The sequence below is a fragment of the Vicugna pacos genome, chromosome 20 (assembly GCF_048564905.1).
Source record: "Vicugna pacos chromosome 20, VicPac4, whole genome shotgun sequence".
Taxonomy (NCBI): domain Eukaryota; kingdom Metazoa; phylum Chordata; class Mammalia; order Artiodactyla; family Camelidae; genus Vicugna; species Vicugna pacos.
This window is the reverse complement of record NC_133006.1, coordinates 43,362,275-43,381,413: the sequence shown is the minus strand read 5'-3', so window position 1 is coordinate 43,381,413 and position 19,139 is coordinate 43,362,275. Positions and strand designations below refer to the sequence as shown.

The 19,139-nt window shown below is 50.6% G+C and overlaps 2 long non-coding RNA genes across 2 annotated transcripts in view; one reads left to right on the top strand and one right to left on the bottom strand.

The window, feature by feature from the left end:
- Positions 1 to 2,314: 2,314 nt before the first annotated feature.
- LOC140687858 (uncharacterized) overlaps positions 2,315 to 19,139 on the bottom strand; it is a 151,764-nt gene continuing 134,939 nt past the window's right edge. The window contains exon 4 of the long non-coding RNA XR_012062517.1: positions 2,315 to 3,859. This is a non-coding gene — a long non-coding RNA (uncharacterized lncRNA). The remainder of the gene's footprint in view (positions 3,860 to 19,139) is intronic.
- Positions 3,793 to 4,821, top strand: LOC140687859 (uncharacterized). The gene is made up of 2 exons (XR_012062519.1): positions 3,793 to 3,881; positions 4,619 to 4,821. It is a non-coding gene; the product is annotated as an uncharacterized lncRNA (long non-coding RNA).

Sequence of the window (19,139 nt, the reverse complement as noted above, 5' to 3'; positions counted from 1 at the left end):
AGCAGTGACGTCGCACTGTAATGGTAAACTATAGACCTTGTTCGTACTAACGTGCCGGTATTGTTTCCTCACTTGTAACAAATGCCCCAGAGAAATGCAAAATGTTCAAAACAGGAGAAACTGGGAGCGAGTTAGGGGGTAACTGGGAACACTCGGTACTTTCCACTTAATTTTTCTAGACCTAAAAACCTAACACTGCTCAAAAAATATAATCTATTAAAAGTAACGAGTCATTTAATAACTAAAAACAGAATTAACATATGGTCAAGCAATGCTACTTCTAGGCATATACCGCAAAGAACTAAACGCAGGGGCTCAAGGAGATATTTGCACACCTGTGCTCACGGGAGCACAGTTCACAACAGCCCAAAGGTGGAAACAGCCCAAGCGTCCGTCCACAGACGATGGATGAACACAAGCGGTCCATCCACACAGTGGAATATTACTCAGCCTTAAAAAGCAAGGCACACAGACCACCACGTAGGGGGACCTGGAAGACATCAGGCCCAGGGCGAGCCCACTTACAGGAGGTCCTTGGGGTCACCAAACTCAGAGACAGAAAGTAGAACAGTGGGTGCCAGGGGCTGGGGGGAGGAAAACAGGGCGTTACTGTCTAATGGGGACAGTTCCAGTTTTGCGCATTGACAAAATTCTGGACATTGTGTGCACAACAGTGACACTAACTTGGCACTACTAACCTGCACAGTTAACGACGACTGAGGTGGCGGATTTTGCCTTACGTGTGACTTACCACAATGAAAATTAAAAATAATTCAAGAATAGGTAAATATCTGGCATAAAATTTCTCGTGCACAGGTTATTCCTGGAAGAAAACACAAAAGTGGGCACCGTAGTTACTTCAGGGAGGGATGACTAGGGGCCGAACCGGGAAGGTTTCTCATACATTTTGAACTTAAGCTTTTTTTTTTTTACTATATACATTTCTCAACTTTTCAGTTTCAGAAAAGAAGTCTGGCCGACCACCCCCGCATCCCTCAAACAGAAGCAGGTCGTTCAGAGCCAGCGCTGGTTTGGGAGGAGGGTCCCACATACGTTTGTCAGCTTTTAAATGGAGAATCTAGGTTTGTGGCTTCATTCTCTTCGCACTTACATCCCCACAAGTGGACCTTCCCCAAGACCGGGGAGCATGGACTCACGGGAGCCCAGCTCTGCGGCCTCCGCACATACAGGGGCAAAGCCCGTGGACCGCGCGGCGCGGCCTCTGCGGCTGTTCTTAGCAGCGGCGGCGGGTCTCTGTGAACTCGCTTCCTCCCGGCCCGCCAACACCACAGCCTGGAGTTACTGGGTATGTTCAGTAATTACACACATATTAGGGGTCACCGGGGTGCCCTGCTCTCGTGTGCCATCCCCTCGCAGCCCAGTGACCCGTCGCAGCCCTGCGCTGCTCTCTCCGTGTGACAGGCGAGGAAGCTCCAGAGACGGCTGGACAGGTTTTCCCAGCCTGGCCTGCAGCCTCAGGAAGATTTTGCACCACCTTTGCCCAGTGATCCCAGGGCCTGCACTAACCGTGACCGCACGCCCCGTGACAGCGCCCGTGCAGGCATGTGGCTGTGAAGCCACGGGGCGCCCGGATGCACGCGCGCTTCCGCCCCCAGCTCGGAGCACAGCCCGGGACCGAGGCCAGGAGCCAGTGGGCCTCAGGGCCGAGCGCTGGTTTCCCGGGAGCGCAGGCCCGAGCTGAGCCCCCCAGGAGCTGCGGCCGTAGGTCCGAAAGAGAAAGAAAAGTACCATGTGATAGTGCTTACACGTGGAATCTTTTAAAAAGCACATAAATAGACTTGTCTGTGACACAGAAACAGACTCGCAGACATAGGGAACAAACATGGTTTCTGGGGGTGGGGGGGGTGGGGAGGGATAAACTGGGAATTCGAAATCTGCACCCCTTGGGGAGGGGTGGAAATGTCAGTGGCTGTCCTGATCGTGGTGGTGGTTTCATGGGTGTGTACATCCATCGAGATTCAGCAAATTGTACATCTGCATTTCAGTATGTGCAGTTTACTGAACAAGGATCATACCACAGTAAAAGTGTTTTTAAAAGAAAAGTTAAGTCCATTTCCTGAAGTTCGTGGGGCCGGACTTGACCTGGTCTAGGCAGAATGCTAGACCAGTGTTTCTCACGCTCTTTTTTTTTTTTTTTGGTCTCAGGACCTCTTTACACCCTTAAAAATTGACCCCAAAGAGCTGCTGTTTTAAGGTGGTTTATATCTATCAATTTTACTGTATTCAAACTTAAAACTAAGTTTTAAAACATTAATTCATTACTTTTTAGAAATAATAAAAGACCCATTACATGTTAGCATAATTAAAATATTTTATGAAAAGTAACATCTTCCAAAACAAATTAGTGAGAATGGTGGCATTGTTTTATATTTTTGCACATCTCTTTAATATCTGGCTCGACAGAAGACAATTGGGGTCTCATATCTGAATTGCCCTGCATTTTATCAATTGTATTGTGTTGCTCCGCTTTAAGTATATAAAATAGGTCCAACCTCGCACAGATAAGGAGCTGGGAAAGCGGGGAGTGTTTTGACTGCCTTTTCAGCCACTACATCAAAACTTGGCAAGTAGCAGTTTCTTAAAGCTTAGCTGCGATGCAGAACCTGAAACCAGATCGATGAACTTTCTAACCCTGCTCCGTAGCACCGGCTGGCCTGTCTTGCACGGCCTTGTAACATCTGGAAAAACTGATTCACAGAGATAAGCAGTTTTTCTAAATTTGACTCATTTCATTATACAGCATTCTTAAAAACCATTTGTTAATATCACCAACTTTAGCTGAAACTTCTTTAAGTTTTAGGGATTTCAAGCTCACAGTGGTGGACACGAGTTTGCAAAATTCTAATTTCCGCTAGAAGGCTCAAGTTCTATCATTGCCGACAGTTAATGCTGCTGGTTGCTGTTTCCCTCGAAGTGACAGGCTCCCTTCACTCCTTTTAAAGAAAAATTCTACCAAATGCCTAAGTCGAAATAATCACAGATCGTCAGCAGACGATGGTGCGTGGAAAAGCAGCTAATGGGAACAGTTTCGTCCACACCGCTGTTCCAGCCCCGCGCTCGGCGCGCCTGCCGAGGCAGGAGCCGTGCGCCCTCCGCCTCGTCCCGGGGAGCATCGGGAGGGCGCCGCGCGAGGCGAGGCCGACGACGTCTCCGGTGAAGTGGGTGGTGGTCACCCCGCGGGGCGCGCCTAAGGAAAGGCGGGGCTTCCACCCGCGGCGGCTGCGCGCCCGCCTTCGCCGCGCTGGGCCCGGCGGCCCGGCCGTCCCGGCCGTCCCGGCCGTCCCGGGGCCAAGCAGCAGGCTCGGGAAAGGCCCCGCACGCGGGCCCGCCGCCGGCCCGCGCTGGCGGGAGCGCCTCCGACGGCCAGGGGCGCGGCGCCGGCCACCGAGGCAGGCCGGCGGCGCAGCGCCCCCCCGAGCCGGGGAGCGGGTCTGCAGGCAGGCTCCCTGCTCGCCTCCCGCCGCAGCCCCGCAGCCCCGCGTCTCGGCCGAAGAGCCGTGACAAGCGCTGCTCGGCTTTCCCAAGCGCTCACCGTGTCACGCCTGCGCTCAAAACACCTGATTCCGCTTCTTTCCACTCCTACCGACAGGCCCACGTGACGTCACGGTTTAACTGGCACCTGAATATAATTTGAGTTTCTTCTGTTGCGTTCACACAGTGAGGCGACTTCTTGGTCTGCGCGGCTGCGGGGGCAGCTCCGGTCATACGTCCCTCCTCCGTACGGCTCCAGCCGGTCCCTCGGGTCGGGCGTCTCCTCCCGCGCGTGAGGACGAGCGAACCGGCTTCTCTCCACAGCGCGGGCCTGGGCCGCCGGCCGCTTCCAAGCCAACCGTCCATCCTTAAACGTAACGGAAAACATTGTAAGTAATTCCATTTTATTTCAGAATAAGACGTTACATTTTAAGCCAGTAATACTTTCAGATAGAATTATAAAAGTTAGAAATGGTTTTCCCGAAAGTTGAAATATTACTGAAACAAATCAAAAAGTTACACTTTCTTCGTGCTAGACTTCTGTGTGGTAAACTTGAGACTTTTCTTTTTTTTTTGCCCAGTGTTAAGTTACTGTTCTCTGAGTTTTAGTGACGTGGAACATCTTTTTTATGTACAATTTTTCATGTTTCCTCTTCAGTGAGTTGCTTACTTATAATTTGTTCATTTAAAAATTAGGTTGCTTCTTTCTTAATAACAAAATTTCACCCCATTATACTTAACATTATTATATTTAGACTTTGGGTTTTTCTCTTCCGAAATGAAGCTTTTTCGTATTTACGTCATCAGATCTGCCGGTTTTTCCTTTATAGCTGCACTTCCTGCACAGTCTGCACGGCATCTCCAACGTAAGATGACAAAACTGTGCTCCACCGTTTTCTCCTAGCTTTTTATTTTGCTTTCACATTTATGTATTTCAACTGCCTGATGTAGGTGATTATTCAGGGTGTTATGTATGATTTTTTTTCTTCCACTTGGACAGACAGTTTTTCCGGCACTATTTATTGAGTAATTCCTTTCTCTCCCAATGAAGTGACACGCCACCTTTATCATAAAGGAAGCTCTTTCATGCAAGTGGACTGTCCTCACGTCTGAATTTGTCCCACAGGTGTGCCTGCCCATCCTGTGCTGGCGCCGCACTGCAGCTCCTAGGCAAGGCGCATCCCCCGGTCACTAGTCCTTACGACCAAAGATGTCCCGTCAGACCCCACGCCTGCCCTTCTCCATACACACGTTAGACACATTTTGTCTAGAGAGAGAAAGTCAATGAAATTCTGTTTAATGTTGCATTAAATTTATGTATTAATCTGAGGAGAATTCTTGTTTATTTATTCATTAATTAATTTATTATTGCCTTATTAATCAGATCTTACATTCTGTTTTTTGATAAAATACTATGATTTTTTAAAATATATATATAGTTATTTTGATTTTGCTTATCCTTGGGTGTGAATAAAATTTCCCCCTTAATTTTAGACTAAATTTCCTGCTCAGTCCTAACTGGTTTGGTATTGAGTCTCTTGGATTTTCTATGTACACAGTATTTGATTAGTAAAAATTAAATTCAATTAAATTTTAAAATCCTACTTTCTTTTTCATTAGCATATCTTTTAAAATGCTGAACACTAGAAATCACCTGATTCTGGGGAGACACTCTTAGTGTGTCACAACGTGAATGGTTCTAATGAGAGCAAAGGGAACTTGAGACTCTGAAGTCACAGTTCATGGACAACACAGCAGGAACGACAACAGGGCGAAAGCGGAGCTAACCTCTGTGATGCACACACGCACGCCTGGCCGCGCTCACCCGGAACACCCTCGGGGACGTAGGAGTGACGAGCACACGTTCCACAGCGAGCGACAACCCCGTCACACACCACGCAGCCTTGGGAAAGTCCAACGTCCGCTCATGGGAGAGGGAGGCAAGAATGAGTATCGGTGTCAAGTGTTCAGGATTATTAGGAAAGAGAGTTTCGACCTCACAGAGCCCTGAAAGGGTCCCAGAGACCCCAGGGGTCTGCAGACCAGGTTTTGAGAACCCCTGTTGTAACCCCTCCGAAAGCCTCAGGGATGCTGGATTGAACTGGTCCTGAAAGTGGAGTCTGGGAAAGAAGAAAGACCACAGCACTGGCGACCTGGGCTTTCCGGCCGGCTTAGGGAGCTTTGAAAAGGAAAAGCCTCATAAACGCTCGTGAGCTGTCGGCTTTCTCCTGCAGCTGCAAGCTTCCAGAACAGAAAGGACCCCGAGGGCAGCCTGCACGTCATCCCTGCTCCTCCGCAGCTTTCCCTCAGTTCCCAGGGATGTGTTTAGCTGAGCCGTCAGCTCCACACATGTGCACACCATTCCGGGGACGGCCGAGAACATTTGGACAATATTGACTCAATGATGGGGACATTCTGGCTCCAGACTGTGCTGAACTTTGCCCATTCCAGAAATATCCCATAAGGCATTCCCAAGGCTCTGAGTGATGCAGACCACATTTACCCACTTAGCAGGGACATTTATCTACTTCCCAGGGGCAAAACGAGACTGAAAACAGGGCCTCGGCTTCTTCCGGATAGAAGACGTGTGAACAGTGCCCACCATACAAAGCCTGCCTTCTCCCAAGGCTCACGACAGCTCTTGGAGTCCAGAGCGATTTTCTGTGGACCTGGTATCAAGCCCCACCCTCCCTCCCGCCCGTAAGCGTGGGGGTGAGGGCGTCACCCCCGGGACAACGGGGCCTGGGAACGACCACGTCAGCCCGCGGTGGTGAGCGCGGAGGGCTGTGTCCGCCCCTGCCGACAGCCTGGGCAGCAGTGAGCCTGCATTCAGCTCGCGCCCGGGCCCGGGGTGTGTCTGCCCGCCACGGGATGCGCCAGCCCTCAGGGCCGCCCGCCTTTCTATTCGGGACGCAGGGAGCCATCTGTCTGGCTCGGGCTGCTCGGGCTGCCACAACCAAGCGCCACGGGGGGGTAGCTGACACCACAGACGTTTATTCCCTCCCAGTTCGGTGCCTCTCATCCCAGATCAAGGCGTCAGCAGGGCTGGTGTCCTGTGAGCCTCCCTCCTGGGCTTGGAGAGGCCGCCTTCTCCCGTGTCCTCACATGGCTGTCCCTCTGTGTGTGTCTGTGTCCTCAGCTCCTCTAAGGACACAAGCCCTGTGGGATGAGGGCCCCCCGCAAGACCTCATTTCAACTTAATCACTTCTTAAAGGTCGCATCTCCAAACACAGTCACCTTCTGAAGTCTTGGGGATTAGGACTGAAACATGATTTTGGGGGGGACATGATTCGAGTCAAAATACTGTTTCTCCTGCAACCCATTTATGCTCCTTTAAGCTTTTCTCATAACGAGTCAGGAAGCAAACACATGCACCTCATTCACCTCTGAATCTGCAACACTTAGCAAAGGTTTCTGGCATGTAGCAACGGTTCAATATGCATTTTTTGAAAATACAGAAGTTCTACAAATATTCACTTGTAGATCCACTGGCATCACAAAGAGGAAAAATAGTAAAACAAACAAAAAATCCCGGGCCTCCCAGCCTCCAGAACTGCAAGAAATAAATTCTGTTGTTCAAGCACAAACCCCCTCCAAAAAAAAAATCCTATTTTGAAGAGACTCCGTTCTATCCATAACTTCGTAATAATAAATAATCATTTATTCTCAGACCATACCCCGAAGCGCTAGACGTAAGAGATTATTACGTGCTGGAATTATTAAGCCTTAAATTGCTTTCCTGGTGGTAACACAATGATTCTAGGACTTGACTTAGGGTCCTCACCCTGTTTTAAAGATAGAAGAACTGAATTCACTCTTAAAGCATCATTTTCAGAAGGAGACTTAGGACCAACTGATCAAGCTGCTCACCGAGTAGCCTGTGTTTTAAACTGTGCCTTCCACAGACCAAAGCCTGCCCCGCTGTCGAATAATGGCTTAGGGTCTTCACCCTGTTTTAAAGATAGAAGAACTGAATTCACTCTTAAAGCATCATTTTCAGAAGGAGACTTGGGACCAACTGATCAAGTTGCTCACCGAGTAGCCTGTGTTTTAAACTGTGCCTTCCACAGACCAAAGCCTGCCCCGCTGTCGAATGATGGCACTTTCAAGACCCACAGCATTTGCAGATTAAAGGAAAATGAATTGGAGTCAAAATTCCCCCACACGCCATCGCATGATTCAGTTTCATTTGTAAATGAACTTCACAGCGTCAGTGTTTAAAGCACGAAAGTAAGCAAAACTGGTGGCGCTTTTTTCCTTTCTCCCCTCTCGAAATAGAAAGCAAAACAAAACCAAACAAAACGAAGAATGGACGCCCCTCAAGGCACACGGCAAAGCCAGGACGGCTACATCGTCTTTCACACAAACTCACAGGCGTCTGCGTCTGTGACCAAAGCCATCGCACGCTGGGTCTGGAACACGACTCCTCAAAAGGAAAAGTGCTGCAAAATGCAGCCAGCTTCTCCAAGGTCACGGAAAAAAGTCTTGAAAAACAAAGTCGTTCTGAATTCCACAAGATTGGCCAGAAGCTCAAGCAGCTCAGATTTTTCCCTGCGGATTTTGGCCTCCGTGAGCACCACGGATCCCTGACGTACCTCCGCGGGGAGCAGCAGAGAGAAGCAGGAACAGCAGCCCCCGGCCTGCGTGGGCCGCCCGCCCACGGGCCAGCTCCTGGGCCACATGTGGGGCAGAGCACAACGTTAGAAGCGCAAACAACTGGGAGTGCCCCTGCCCGCAGATAGCCTGTCCCACAGCGGCACCTGAAGAAAGAGCTCGCTTGAAAAACGACAAGGGAGGAGAAACCGGTACAGAGAAGCCGCGTCCCCCTTTCAGAAGCCAAGTCCGCGAGACCTCGGGCACTTCGGACCCCACTTCGAAGGGCCTGCTCTGGCTCAGAAGCCAAGCCGAGGTGGTTCCCCCGCAGTAAATGAGCGGGTCTGGCCCAGCCGGCGGGCCAGGCTCAGGTTGCCCTCAGCACGCGGGCCCCGGAGGGCTGGGCTCCTGGGGGAGGTGACAGCAGGAAACCTGAGACGCACTCCCGGAGACAGAGACCAAGGACCCCGTGCGTGCGTGCGTGCGTGCGTGCGTGCGACCCAGGGAGGCTCAGACCCAGGGGACGGGGAAGGAAACCCAAGCACTGCGGCCTCGCCCAGAAGCCACCATCTGCCTCTGCCGCAGGGCAGGCCCACAGCCCTCCACCCGGACTTCATTCAAAACAAGAAGTATTTGAAAAACCTTATTTTCATGTTCAAACTGTGATAACCCAGAACAGCAGGAAACCTTTGATTGTTTTGTTTGTTTGTTTAGATTTTTTTCTCTTCTCTGTCTCTCAGACAAAGGAAATTCTTTTAAAAATAAGGAATTTAGCAAACTTCCACCAAGGTATTCAAAACAAAGTGTGGGGGGTAGGTCTGGGCCTTGGACCCACAGCCACAACCGCGTTCTTTTGAAATCAAAACGGGAAAACGTGAGAATGTTTAAGTTTTTTCATGTGAGAGGAATCTGAAGTAGAAATGGGGACAAGGGGACAGAGAACACACGGGACAGACCCTCACTGGATGCGTCGCCAGGTGCCAAACACGGCAGGACGCAAGCAGGAGCTGCACTGTCCCCGCGTGGGGCAGCCCCTGGCCGGGGACCCTCCCCACCTTCGCCCCCGGGGCCCGCCTCTGGAGGACCGAGGCTGGCAGAGGTGACCTGCAGCCACCCAAGAGCAGCCTCAGGGCGGGGGCCATCGCCGCCCCTCCCACCCCTGGGGAAGGGGTCTGAACTAGCGGCCGGCATCCACACCTCACAGAGGTGTGGTCCGTGCAGTCCCCAAGGATGGACCCTTGGACACATGTTTTCTATTTGAAAACGGAGACAGCCCATTGTGTCATCTAGGAATCGCCAAGCAGAGAGTTTACAGCCCACATGCTAAGTGAGGAGCTCGGGACGGGGAAGAGGGGGCTCATGCTGACTCCGCACTGAACCCGTACGTCTGCCGTCGAAGTGCTTACAGCTAGTTGCTGGGCCTTCTGTGATCGCTACGTCACAGGCATTAACAAGACTCACTTGTGTAAGTGTCAGCCCATCATTCCAGCTCTTCAGCGTGTGTCAGAGGGTCCCAGGGCCCGGACAGCCACACTGATGGCAGGAAGTCCCACCTCGCCAACTCCCTCCCTGCGCTCTCGTCACCGTGGGTTCTGAAAGGACGGTTCCACCCACAGGAAAATTAGTTTTCGGTCCCAGCATCTCTGAAAACTTCCGACCTCACAAGAAAAGACCCATGAAGACGAAGAACGAGCACTGCATCACTAACTCCCACCCTTCCTCCTCCACCTAGCGGTCAGCTTGCGTTGCCTTCACTCATTCAAATCAAACTTCCAAAATTTCACAGGTCCCAGGTCGGGGGCAGAGAGCAAGAGGGAAGAGAGAAGTCACCAGGCTTTGTCACTACCGGCTCCTATTTTGTCACCCTCTTAGATTGGGGTTTCACGGCTGTTCCTGAAAACTGCCTTGTACCCACGGCCAAGATGAAGACGTATGTGGAACCGGGGATTGTGCAATCCGACTGCACCTCATTCCAGCAGCCCGGGCAGGGGGGGCGGGGCGGGGATGACTTGGACCATGAAGAGCAGCCTCACTTAGACAGAAGGGCCAGGGACATTTTATAGTGAGGTTTGTAACAAAACGTTTGGGTGGGAGGGGCTGGTTGTGCAGCCTCAGGGTTGCTGCTAATAAAAGTACTGGTGAACCGCTGTGCTAGGCGGCCAGACCTATGATGTCAGCGTTCATTTTGCACATAGGAGCTATTTACTGCCCCATAAGCTGGAAGACAGGGAAATTATAAATGAAAAAATAATTTCCAAAGCTGAAATGCAATCACTCACTTGACAGCACCCTGAGGACCACCAGGTCCATCTCCAAGGACTTCTGCAGCCAAAAGCAAAGCCCTGTGTCCCAAGTGGTAAAAACCTTCCTGCCCTGATTCTGTTTTCAGTGTTTATGCCACATCCAAGCCACGACTGGGTCAGCAAGTGATCTCTCGGGGAAAGATGTCCCTCCGTGTCCCAGTGCCTGCAGTCAAGGTGCAAAGGGGGAGGGAGGAAAGGTGAGGGGAAGAGAAAGGGGCCTGAGAAGGAACCCCACATCTTGGGCCCTCTTGGCTGGGGGTGGGAGTGCAGAGAGCCTACACCAACGTCACCTCTCTCCACCTGGCTTAGACCAACCATGACCAGAGGCCGCACTGCTCCGGAGGTGGAGCCAGGCTGCAGGTGACCCACCGCAGTCACTAGAAAATGCTTGCCGAGCAAGCAAAGTAGGTGCCCCACCCTCCTGCTGCCTAGGGTAAAGGTTTCAAGCCCAAATGCTGCCTCTGGGAGACACTGCTCGTGCCTTTCCCAGCCCAGTGCAGGAGCTGTGTTATTCCAGGAGCACTGGGGAGTGTTCCCCAGTCCATCCAACATGCTGTCCATTTGATGAACAGTACCCGACACTCAATTTTCCTCCTTTGTCTGGGAAGCGGAGTCCTTCACATTCAACATCCATTTCTGGTTCCTTAAGTCAGAAAATAAGGTTATAAAGATTTTATCTTAAACTCTTGGCCAACAGAGTGATGAAATTCTAGAAACAATCTCATTGAATTGGGCGGATAAAACACCCACTACCACCAACATAATTTGGCATCGTCTAGATGTCCTAGCCAATGCAATAAAACATGACAGAGAAATAAGAGGTACAATGTTTGGCAGCATTTCTGAAAACATGTTCCTTGGAACGCTACTTTTCTGAAATGTTAAACAGCATTAAACGGTTTCTTCGTTGTAAGACTTTTGCTACGAGTCTCCAAGAGAGACACATTATCCAGCATTTCCCAAAGTTTTAAATATTAAATTGTTTTTTCTTCTGAGAATTTGAGAAGTCTTATGTGCTTTGTTTGGAACACTCTTTGGGAAATTCTGACTCCATTTGTTTCTAATCCCCAGATATTTTAATTTATGTATTTAATCAAATATATCCCCATGAACTAAAACAGCAGTTAAGAATAAGGGCTTTAGAGTTAAAAAAAAAAAAGGTTAAAATCCTTCATCCTGGACTGAGTGACATTTTTCCATGTTTCTTGAGCTTCAGTTTTCTCCTCTGTAAAATACAGAGCATGACATCTACCTTACAAAATACTGTGCATTTTAGGTTGGATAATACACATAAAGTTGCTTAATATGCTGACCAGGGTATCTTTTAAAATTCCAATTAAAAGAACCATGACATCCCACCTCCATCATGGAATAATCAAAACTAAGAAAGATGCAATGAGGTGACTCCTCTGTTATCACAGCCAGCGAGGCTGAACATTCTTGCAAAAGTTAGAGAAAGTAATCGGACAGTTTAATCAAAAGCCTTAAAATTATTCATATCTTTTGATCTAGCAATTTCACTTGTGGGGTAAGAATTATGGAAAAGATGCTTGTTGAAGCTTTTTTGTAGTAATGAAGTTTTAGAAACAATACTGATGTCCATCAGTAGGGCGCTAATAGCTGCTTCCAGGCACTAGAGAGTTGTCTGGGCTGCCCTGTGGGGATGTTTCCTCTCGGGCACAGGCTTGTTGGAAAGCAGCACCTGCCAACCCAGAAACTAGGGGCCAGAACCTCCCTCCTCCCCACAGGCCCAGAGCGGGCACTGAGTCCCACCTGACCAACAATCACCTCTTTCGAGCTGAAGAATTATGTTGATAAATTACAAGCCCTCTACCTTAGCCGCTTCCTGGTGTGTGTGCGTGTGCGAGTGTGTGCCTGTGTGTGCACATGTGCGTGTGGGTGACATCAGTGTTTTTCTGAGTCTCCTCAGAGGTGTGTTTATCTTACTCTTTTCAAAGAAACATCTTTTGGTCTATAAATTATCTCAATATTGCAGAGGCAGGTTGTACACTTTCTTTTCCTGTTTCTTTTCTTTGTTTTTTGTCTTCAGGTTTGGGCTGTGTTTATCTGTTAGAATAAGGGAGTTGAGAACAAGCTGGAATGCTGACAGTACGGGGTCAGTGGAAAGAAGGATGATTAAGTTCAGGAGAACAAGAGGGTAACAACTGAGCAGGAGAACGAGAAGGCGAGGGGTGCACCCCCAGCACAGGTGGGGAAGTAAACTTCCAACAGGAAGGGAAAGGCGTCTCCCGTTGCAACTAGAGGGAAGGAGGAAGGGGAGTTTGTAGGTGGGGAGGGTGGCAGGAGGAACTTGGGGACAAGGGTTAAGAGAGAGCTACTGTGCAGAACAGGAGAGAACTGAGTAGGGAGACAAGGAATGACGGTCAGGCCACCCTGAGAGCCCATCTGCATTGGCTCCCCACAGACTTTTTGTTTTTTAATGGAGGTACTGGGGCCTGAACCCAGGACCTCGTGCACACAAGACATGTGCTCTACCACTGAGCTACATCCTCCCCCAGGATGCCCATTTTCTTGAGACCTGCCATTAGCTTTATGGTGTCCTTCCTTCTTGAGTGCAGAAATGCCCTTCTGGCCAGGCGACTTCAGGGCATGGATTACTCGAGTGGACCCTGGTGTCCAGCAGTGGCAGCAACTACAGAGGGGTCCTTCTGCAGCTAAGTGGTGGGATTCAAAGTTGTTCTGGTGATGCAGCCTCCAGCGCTCACCCTTCATCCCTCCCCAGCATCTTTAAACATCCTTTAATAAATGCATTTTCCACTGAATCTAGCCAGCGTGAGCTCTGTTGTTTTTCAGTAAGAATTCGGACTAACATTTGTTCCTTTGCATTGTTTCACCACTCTTATTCCAGGGTCTTGAGTTCAACCATTTGCTTCTTTGCCCTCAGAATTTCTTTATGTCTGATCATCAGTTTCAGAGCTATAAATTTCCCTTTAAGTAATGCTTTAGCTGCACTTGGTCATAGAGTCTTTTTCTGTCATTAGCTCTCAGCATTTCATAAATTTCCTTATGATAAGCTTTGTAACTCTCTCCTTATTTTGTACTGGGGGGGTGCTCCCAAACGGTTTTTTTTTAAGCTATCCCTTTTATGTCCTTGTTAGATATGTCTAAATGTGTTGCACTGTGGTGAGTGAATGTGGTTCATATGATGTTAATTCTTTGAAATTTATTTAGACTTTTATATAGACTTCCTTTGAGGCCTAGGACATGGTCAATTTTTGTGAATGTTCCTTATGTGTTCAAAAAAAAATGTCTATTCTGTATTCATTACCAGTGGTTTCCAAATGGAGTTCAGCTGACAGACTACATCAGACTCATATGAATCAGTGTTTAAAAATAGAGGACCCCCAGAGAGGAAAAGAAATGTGACAATGAATATATGTGTGTTCATGTATAACTGAAAAATTGTGCTCTACACTGGAATTTGACACATTATAAAATGACTATAACTCAATAAAAAATGTTAAAAAAAAAAAACCAGAACCCCAGACCGCACCCTTACACACTGCATCTAAATCTCTCAAATCTCTGTGTTCATCAGCACCGCAGGTAACTCGAATGGTCATTTTAGGAAGCATTCTTTTTTGCCCCCACACTCAAGACAGGAACAGATTCGATTTCAGACAGAAAGACTTACAGTTTTGAAGAAACAGATCTCACATCCTCCCACACCTCATTTTTGTTGACATTCAAATCATCCCTAGTAGGTGCTTCTTCCTTGGAGGGACCTTAAATGCCTCCTCCACGGTTTCTGTTCTGCATGCACTTGGCCTCCTTCCTCCCTGAAGAACCCGGGTTTCATTTCTTAAGTCCACAGTACACGTGAGACCCACGATACCATGTGATCTAGGGGGACTGGCTCCAGGTCTAGCCCCAGAGAGGGGTCTCCGCGGGCCGAGCGCACCACCTGTGTTTGGCCAGGGTGTACGTGAAAGATGCCCGCGGGAGCTGATGCTGACCCAGAGGGAAGCATGGGATCGAAACTGGTCCCAAAAGTGAGGCGAGGAGAGCAGTCCTCCAGCCACTGGAGAACTCCGGAACGCAGATAGCGTGGCACACAGACGGCGCTGTCACTGCCGGAAGGGAGACAAGTTGTAGGAAGAGGACTCTGGGCGAGAAGCATGGAAGGAACGGGGGCGGGAGGGGGGGCTCGCTGACGTCACCGAGCGGCCTGCACCCAGAGGTCTGGTCCCACGAGAGAAGGCGTGGGCATCGCGAAGATTCCTGTGGCGGCCCGCAGCCCGAGTCAGCCTGCTGGGCTCTTGGTTCCCTTCCAGGTAAAAAACGCGACGCCCCACTTTTTATTTGCAAAGTATGACTCTCACCTGCCCAGCCGACAGCCGCGAGTCAAAGCCCTCGTCAGCTTCATGGAAACCCCAGGCTCGCTCCTCCACCCTGGGCTTTGCGTCCTGACTGCCTTCCCTCGGCCACTTCATCAGAGTGACCCCCCTCCGGGCCTCCCAGCTTCCTGAGCCCCAGACCTGCATGTCTCCTACCACGGTTGTAAGGGCGCCGACCTTGATAAGACTTTCCTCCCATCCGTCATGCACCCATTGCAATCCCACAGCCATAATCCAGAACCAACAGAGTTTAGGAATAATGGGCCTCTGTGACCAAAATGAGAAGAAATCAGCATATCTGCAAACACATGCAGGTGACCGTTAAAAGCTCTGTGACCTACTGCGCTCCTTGTAAAAGTCTGTAGCAGTGTTGTGTGACCACAGCAGAGCAGTGGGCATTTGCGGGGCGACAGCCTAGAAAAAGCAGCACCCAGAAGTCAGACGTGACCGCCGTCTCTCTCACCACACACGCCCGCCCCTGGAGGGGAGCGCGTCAGTCCAGGCACGCTGGTCCTCGGGGACCCTCTGAACGTCCCGAGGTCATTCCTGACGGCCTTTCACTCTCTGCCCCGTCTTCCCACAGCTGGCTCCTCTGAAGCATCAACTCCCAAGTCAATGGCAACCCCGGGGCTTCGTGTTCGACCACCTACCCACGGTCCACTTCTCGCCTGCATCACCCTGTTGTGTCATCACCACCCACACTGGAGGGAGGCAGACCGTGCCGCCCGAAACACGCCTCCGCAGCACACGGGCCCCTTCCATCCGGTTATCTTTCAGAGACAGCAGACAAGGGGAAGCTCTGAGAAGTGAGAAGCAGTTGCCCTCTGTAAGGGCATTTCCATTCACGAGGGACATCTCTGTGTGTAAGCGTCTCCCTCTCTGTCCCAGGGAGGCAAGGAGCACGGGAAATCACAGCAGACTCTAACCAGCGGACAAGGCACCCACCTCAATCTGCACACCCGCCTTCTCCTTGTCTGCCCTGCTTGTCCTGGCAGCCTTCCGTCACCGGCGTCCCCACCCTGCCACCACCTTTCTTCCGTTTCTAGCTGAAGAGGGTATTAAAGTGTTGGCCTGGCCATTTCAGGGAGTGCTCGGCCTTCCTGGTCTCCCCGTATCCAGGGTGTACACTGTTATTAAACTCCTGCTTGCTTTTCTCTTGTTGACTTGCCTTTTCCTCGGGGGAGCCCTCAGCCACAGAACTCAGAAGGTAGAGGGAAACCACTTTTCCTCTCCTGCGCTGCCGTCAGAACGCATCTCACTTATTCATTTGTTTGTGGTCGCTTTTCAGCCACTTTCCTCGGTCTGAGAGGTTTTCTTGTACATTTGTTTGTTGTCTGTCTCCTCAAATTTAAGTTTTGAGAGCAGAGACCTAGACTGTCTTCCCCGACTACCTCCCCGGCACCTAGCACACAGCAGCGCACAGTGACCGTGGAACAAAGGAACTGCTGATGAGATGAGAACTCCAGGGCTGGCCAGCGCCCGCCTCCAACAGTGCAGTCAGCTTACCCTCTGTCTCCTCTGCCGCCTTCCAGGGTCGGCCCTCTTCTGTTGTCAGTGGGCTTCTGCCAAGGAGCCCGGGAAGTGACGAGATGATCACAGAAGTTCCCAGCAGGCATCCCTGGCTCCTGGTCCAGGAGGGAAGAGAGCAAGCCTCTTTCTCATTATCTTTACTGATGATCCCGGAGAAGGACTTTAAGTGCCTTCACTGGGCCAGCCACTGCAGCCAAAGGATGAGTGACACAGACAAGCAGGGCCCTGGGGCAGTGGATCCACATGGAACAGCACAGAGGGGAGGGGCCTCCCAAGAGGGATTCTGAGACAATGTGGTCACTAGGAGAAGGGACTGCAAGATGCCAGGGAAACACAGAAACAGAAAATTCTAGAAAATTCTCTAAATATCCCAGAGGTTTTAAAAATATTTTTTTCTCCCATTCTCCAACACACTGCTTTCTTTTGAAACTCCCAGTTGTTACTGAAAGTGTCAAACTGCTTGACCTCAGGGTTCACTTTTAATCTTCCAGTGATTCCACTCCCCCAGTTTCAAGGGGTTGGGTGCTGTGTGTACCGCTTCCTCTCCAAAGGGTTAATGGGCGACTAGTAGTCACGTGCTGAGTTGTTCACCTTCTCTACAACAGAGTGACTGGCAAATTGGCAGGCAAATACAATGCAAGTCGTCATACAAAAGGGAAATTTAGAATCTTTTAAAATCATTTTAAATTTTCAAAGTGTAGTCCTTTCCTGAAAGTAACGTTTAACGCTTTAAGAAGCAGTTCACATGAAGGTAGCGTCGGCGAGGCCACTAAGCTTCTCCGAGTAAGGAGTGACAGTCCACTCCTGTCAGCTGAAATTCCACTGCTAACTCAAGGTATGAAAGCAATGCGCACTGCTCTAGCAGAAGAGTTACTGAAAGCAAGAAAAATATAAATATTATAGGCCGGAAAAACATTTCTAAGTGGTGTTACCTACGTTTTGTGGCTCTTGACCTTCAGGTTGCGGTGACACCCAAACCCAGACATCAATCCAATCTTGGCTTGCAAGCAATTTCCTAGGTGGGAAGGGACCAAGGACACATCACAGTGAATTCAGTGCCCCCGGAATCACCTACGTTCATGTTACTGTGGACTTGCACGTGCTGATGTTAGAAAACAAGAACAAACAAAAAAGTCCAAAACTTACTTTCCGGTCATACTTACCTGCTACACACATCTACACGCTCCTCCTTTTGTTAAATCCCTGCGTCCACAAAATGCACAGCAAAGCTTTTTCTGTAACTGGTTTACAAATGGAAAGGCCCTCAGACTCAGATCTAAGAGCCCTCCCTCTGCAGATGTTTTTTCCAGAGGTAGAAACCACCAAAGGAAAAGCCGTTTATTACATTCCATTCTCACTGAGCTCAGTAGGGCCCGTTCTCGCCGCCTGACGCCAGCACACCCCCTCCACCTGCACAAGCAGCTGACCAAGGCGGCGGTGCTTAAATCTGCTCCCCTGGGAAAGCGACCCCTAAAGGCCCCTGCCCCTCTGCCGTGCGCTCCCGATCCCAGCCCGGACCCCGAGCCCGTCTGTGCCCTTATGCAGGTGAGCTCTCTGTCCAAAAGACCACAGAAGCCCCCACCAGCAGCCGCCACCTCAAATCCTGTCTGCCGCGGGGGCCTGTGTAACTGTCCACACCCATTTCGTCCTGAGACCTGGGTTCTGGAGGCTTGGTTTATATGTTCATGTCCCCAGACAGCGGGGGCAGGGAGGTGCTGTGAGCTTTAAGAGCCTTTTTGCTGAGCGAGAAGCTGACCAATGGAAACAGCCCAGAGTTGTTCAGGCTCTTAGCAGATTTTAACTTCGGGGACTGGGAGATGGAAGAGGCGACTCTGTGGCTCGTCAAGTGGCTGCGTCTCTTAAACCCCAGACGCCGTCACAGCCCAGTCTCTCTTCCGGCTCTTGGCCATCTAACACCCCACGGCCTTCTCATTCACTAGCTAGTAACCAAACAATAGGGGCATTTGCTTTTTCCAGAAGCACACTATCCCTCCAAATGGGAAAATAAAGTTCTGAATCTACCCTCAGCCCGCGTTGACGAGGAAAGTCACACGAGCCTTACAGCAACACAGACGGCAGTTACAGGTAAAAGCACTTCGCAGCGCCACCAACCTGGAGGTGAAACCTCAGCTGCAAAAGCCAGCCACAAAAAGGAAGAAAAAGATGCCAGATGGAGAAAAGCTATTTCGCGCCAGATCATTCAGAGTAAGAGTTTATGCGAAAGATTTATTTCAATGGCTACTAAGCTGCGAAGGTGTTTATATACGTAAAATATGCATATTGGAGGAAGTCAGCTGGTGGTTTAACCCAAAGTTCATTACCAACCGTTGGTCTACCGCAGAGAGGCCTGCCCGCCCCAGGGGCCAGGGGTTCTAAAGAGGCCATTCAAGCCTCAGGTGGACCCCGTGTGTCTCCATTTCCCTGTCCTTCCGCTGCTTCTCTTTCCGAAAAAGAACTTACAGAATTTGCATTTGATGAGGTTCAGGAGGTCACTTCCCCTCTCGCTCTCGAGCTCCGGCCCGCGGAGCAGCCGCGTCCGGTCCCCCCTGAGCGCCTCCCGAGCCCGGGCCCGCGCGGGCGGCCCTGCCGCAGGCTTTGCGCCGCTGCGGGGCCGCTCCCGCCTCCGGCGAGGCCCGCCTGCCCGCCTCACCGGGCCCTGCGCCTCCCCCGAGCCCCGGAGAGGCCGGCGCCGGTCTCAACAAAGGCCGACAGCCAGAGGGTGGCCGTCTCAGGTCCGCCTTCTCCACGCACTTGTGTGGAGACAGCCCTAGATGGGGACGAGCCGGCCAAGGATCCTGCCCGGGCACTTGGAAGGCACTCCACGGAAACGCCTTCTGCCCTCTCCATCCCCGCCGCTGAGCTT